Here is a 5649-nt window from a genome sequence, read left to right as displayed (position 1 = left end):
CCCACTCCCTAAATCAGCGGTTCTCAACCTGTGGGTCGTGACCCCTTTGGGGGCCGAATGACCCTTTCACAGGGGTTGCCTAAATACATCTTGCATATCAGATATTTACATGACGATTCATAACAGTAGCAAAATTACAGTTATGAAGTAGCAGTGAAAATAATTTTATGGTTGGGGGTCACCACAACAGGAGGAACTGTGTTAAAGGGTCGCGGCATTAGGAAGGTTGAGAACCACTGCTCTAGCAGAATGAAGCTAGAAAGAACGGAATCTAAACACTGAAACTATCCATCTGGGAGGCAGCTGTGCATCTGTCTTCACGGGGTCTGTCACAGAAATGGCAGAGGAAACTGAGAGGAAGACAAACCCTAAGTAGACTGAGCATATATTCTTATCACTATGATACGTACATTTTCAGTTACACAAGTATGTGCAATTCATCTTTAAATAAGTTATTCCTTTTCTTAGGAGCTATAAATTTTATTTCTCAAAAGAACATCACTTTTGGGGGTTAAATTTAGGTTTCCTATTTTTATCACCAGATCAACATTTTATTAAATTACAGATCCAGGATTTTCAGTAAGATTGTTTTTAAAGTATTAAATTTGACAGTAAAATAGCAGTCAGGTTTTACCATTTGTTGCTTTTCTTTTTGTCAGTATTTAGGGGTATGTAGCACTTTAATCTTTGCCCTTCAAATATCAAGTCTTCTGAATTTGTTTAAACAAAATATTTAAATTTTAAAATGACAAGGCATTTTAAAGCAGTTGAAATTTAAAAAGTGAAAGAGATTAAAAGAGTTTTTATTTTATTTAATCCTAGAATGCTTTGTAATGACTAACATTTGTACTGTACAACTCTGGTTTACAAAGCAGTTTTATGTCCATTTTCCCCTGTGATTCTCATTGTCTTGTTAGCATTTTTTATCTCTTAAATTGAAAATTAAGACAGAGCACTGTCCAGTCAGTGATTATTGAACACTCTTTTGTTTTTCCTTATGAGAAAGGTGATATCTAGTCATCATTTAGAAAACATGGGAAAGTAGAACAGCAGGAAAGACATCTCCAAATCTCATAACCGGTGTTAATGTTAGCATGATTCTTTCCCATCTTTTTTCTTTTCTTTGTGTTTTTTTTTCTCTTTTAGTGTTCTTTTTTATTTATATATATTTTTTGCACAGCTTGCCCTGAGGATGCAATATTTGTGTTCTTTGAAAATACACATCTTGCCCTAACCGGTTTGGCTCAGTGGATAGAGCATCAGCCTGCGGACTGAAAGGTCCCAGGTTTGATTCCAGTCAAGGGCATGTACCTTGATTGCGAGCACATCCCCAGTAGGGGGTGTGCAGGAGGCAACTGATCAGTGTTTCTCTCTCATTGATGTTTCTAACTCTCTATCCCTCTCCCTTCCTCTCTGTAAACAATCAGTAAAATATATTAAAAAAAAAAAGCCTGGCCAATGTGGTTTAGTAGTTTAGCGTCCACCCAGTTCGATTCTTGGTCATGGCACATGCCTGGATTGCAGGCTCAATCCTCAGTAGGGGCATGCAGCTGATCAATGTTTCTCTCTCATTGAGGTTTCTATCTCTCTGTCACTCTCCTTTCCTCTCTCTATAAGGTCAATAAAAACATATTTTAAAGAAGAAGAAGAAAAAAGAAAATACACATCTTAAGTATTTTTGATAAAAAATTGCTCTTAACCTTTTTTAAAGGGGAGGGCACTGTTTCAATAAAAGGTTTTTTTACTTGAGGTAAGACATTTTATCCTAGGATCTATATGTATATATCTATATGTGTATATATATCTATAGCTGTAGCTTTAGATCTAGATCTAGCTATCTACATATAGTGGTTAAGAGCATGGACTCTGCTTGGGTTTAAATTTCTGCTTATAATCTAATGCATAGTAAGCACTGTGTAAGATAAAATGTTTAATCAGGGACTGTTATTACACTGTAGACAAAAAATTAGTAAGGATATAGAAAATGGAAGAAACAGTGAAAAACTTAACGTAAAAAACCCCAACAAAAATAATTATATAGAATAACATACCCAGTAAGGACAGAAAAGGATCCATTTGCTGGGTCATAAAGCAAGCCTCAACAAATATCAAAGGATTGAAGTCATTCATAGTGTTCTCTGGCCATAGTGGAATTAAGTTAGAAATCAATAATGTGAAAGATGAGAAAATCTTTTAAATTAAATAGTGCACTCCTAAATAATCCATAGATCAAATAAGTTACAAGGCAATTAGAAATTATTTTGGATTCAATAATAATGGAAATATGTCATGTTAAAATTTGGGATACAGTTAATTCTATGCCTAGAGGAAATATTACAGCTTTAAGTATATGTATTAAAAAAGTAGAAAGCCTAAAACCAACAGTTTGAATGTCCATTGTAAGAAATTAAGATGATTGGGATTTCCTCTTTCTCAATTTTGATTGTAGGGAATGTGGGGAAATTTAAGTTTTATGTTTTTATATCAAATTCTTTTTTTTAACAAGACAGGAGGAAAGGTCTGATTGATGGAAATCGGTTTACTTTGCTTCCCTATTAATGTGTTTGAACTCCCCCAACCCCCAAGCTTGATTCCTAGTTTGCTTGGTTTCTAGGAGGCTTTATTTTAGTACCTTTATGATCTTTAACTTTTCTAAATAGAAAGAAACAGGTTTTCTGAGGAAGCAGAGACGAACTCTTTGAGATGATCAGTTTTAGTCTTGGTAATAATTACTAAGTCTTTAAGGCTTGGAAAGTTTAATTCATCTTGATAAGTTTGTAATGACCACCTGTTCAAAAGCCAGCAGATTCTGGGAGAACCTGATCAAGAAGAAAACAAGCTCGAAGTAAACTTTAAAAGGGAGCTAGGGACCTGTCTATAAATACCAAGATAAGAATCTTAGAATATAATGTATAACTATATACCACACATCCTAGGAATTGGATGAATGGATTATTTCCTAGGAAAGTAGAATTTAGTGAAATTGTCAGAGGAATAGAATAGCTTGATAGTCCAGTTGCTGATGAAGAAATAGAAATATTGCCAAAAATATATGTACCTTTATTTATATTTTTAAAGTATGTTTTGATTTTTTTACAGAGAGGAGGGGAGATGGGGTTGAGAGTTAGAAATATCGATAAGAGAGAAACATCAATCAGCTGCCTCCTGCACACCTCCTACTGGGGATGTGCTGCAGCCAAGGTACATGCCCTTGACTGGAATCGAACTTGGGGCCCTTCAGTCTGCAGGCCAACGCTCTATCCACTGAGCCAGACCAGTTAGTTAGGGCAGTAGTCGGCAAACCGCGGCTTGCGAGCCACATGCAGCTCTTTGGCCCCTGAGTGTGGCTCTTCCACAAAATATCACGTGTGGGCGCGCATGTACAGTGCGATTGAAACTTCGTGGCCCATGTGCAGAAGTCGGTTTTCAGAAAGGAGATAGACGAAACAAGTATACAAGACGAGTGTGGATGGGAGAGTTAGAAGGGGTCGACCTCAGCGAACGCACCTCAATCAAATTGAGGACGTTTTTTAGCAGAGGCCAGTTTAGGAGTAATTAAGTTAATAACAATGTACCTACCTATATAGTTTAAGTTTAAAAAATTTGGCTCTCAAAAGAAATTTCAATTGTTGTACTGTTGATATTTGGTTCTGTTGAGTAATGAGTTTGCCGACCACTGGGTTAGGGCATATATGTATCTTTTACAAAGGTGAGATGTTTTTATAAGACTTTGATGATTCCTGTGTTACACTTTCTAGCGGAAAGAAAGAAAATGCAAGGGAGATGAAAATAATAGGCAATTCCCATTTATCACCTAATTCTAAAATCCAAAATAAAATAACAGCAAACGAAATCCAACAGTATTTAAACTATAGGGTAAAGCTAGACCAAGGAGTCAAGGATGATCAACCTTAGGAAATCTGTTAGCATCTATTACACTATTTTAATAAAGAAGAAAAACATAACGATCATCTCAATTGATGACAAAAATAAAAAGATACTAGAAAAAATTCAGTAACCATTTCTGATAGACTAAGTTTAGGAAAAGAATAAAAGTTCATTAACCTGATAAGGGGTAAAATTACTTGAGGCATATTATAAACCCAGTTGTTAAATATTTGCCATGCAAAAAAGAATAAAAATCATTTTTAATGCTAGTGTTCAACATTTAACTGGAGGCCCAGCCAATGCAATAAGGGAGTCTGAAGAAAAAAAGTATAAATATCTCAAAGGGAAGGTCAAAACTTGTACTCTTTGCATATGCTCTTTGTAGAGCATATAGTCTACCTTGTAAAACACAAGTGAATCAGTTGACAAACTTCAGAAACGAAAAGTAAAAGTTCAGTAAAAGAAGGTTGAACACATGGTGAAGGAAGATACCGGTAGGTTCCCTATACACCAGTGAAAGCCATTCAATTTGAGAAGTACTAGCAGTGTTGGCTACATTAGATAAGTGCCTTTTGATCCTGGCCTGTTGGAAGTTTCCTGTCCCAGACATGCCTGAGAGAGCTCTGATTTCCTGCTGGCTCAACAGAAGTCAAGTGTTTGAAGGCTAACGCAACGCTGATTGCTTCATGACAGCCCAAATAGCTGAAACGATTCCCTCCTGTGCCCCGCTCACCCTGCTATAAAATAGTGTGGTTTGGACAGCATTCCTTGAAAGAATGTATCCATGAGTTCTCTGGGGAGCCTGGTGGCCTAGCCCTTAGTGTCCTGCAAAGATTAAAATAAGGAAATTAGAAGGGGGTTCTCCTAAAAATAACTTTGAAAAATGTAATACATGCTTGCAGTAACCAATTCAGGCAGTGCAGAAAAGCAAATGTTTCTGTTGCTCTCCTTCTCAGTTTACTTCTCATTGGTAACCACTGTTGCTATGTTATGTACCCTTCCAAAATTTTCTCTCCATTTATAAAACTATACTTTCATTCTCTGTGTGTTTTATATTAATGGCATTTTGCATTCGATGTGGCAGCTTGTCTTTTTCACATAACATTTTCTGTATCTTCCTCATTCGTTTTAACCTCACACTGAGTTTTACTCCCCATAAGGCTCTGTATAATCTCTCTGCAGACTCTTTTCTCCCACGGCTCTTCAACCCCTGAAGCCCTTTTTTTTAAAATATATATTTTATTGATTATTTTACAGAGAGGAAGGGAGAAAGATAGAGAGTCAGAAACATCGATGAGAGAGAAACATCGATCAGCTGCCTCCTGCACATCTCCCACTGGGGATGTGCCTGCAACCAAGGTACATGCCCTTGACCGGAATCGAACCTGGGACCTCTCAGTCCGCAAGCTGACGCTCTATCCACTGAGCCAAACCGGCTTTGGCCCCCTGAAGCCTTTTCATTGGGCCTCTTTTTCTGACCGTCTTGCCCTCAAGTGTTAAGTTTTTTTGAGCAGTCTGTGTCCCCTTTCTCAGACTACTGTTTTTAAATATATAAAATAAAGTCCATTGGATTACAAAGGAAACCACTATGTTGAAATCCAGCTATTAAAGTCATTACAGTTTTTTGATATAGTAATATCTATGTTCTTTTATTAACTCACTAGAGGCCCAGTGCACAAAAATTTGTGCACTCGGGGGGGAGAGGGGGTCCCTCAGCCCAGCCTGTGCCCTCTTGCAGTCTGGGACCCCTCGGGAGATCAA

This window comes from Myotis davidii, unplaced genomic scaffold, assembly GCF_000327345.1.
Source record: "Myotis davidii unplaced genomic scaffold, ASM32734v1 scaffold642, whole genome shotgun sequence".
NCBI classification, from domain to species: Eukaryota; Metazoa; Chordata; class Mammalia; order Chiroptera; family Vespertilionidae; genus Myotis; species Myotis davidii.
Note: the sequence above shows the minus strand (reverse complement) of the source record.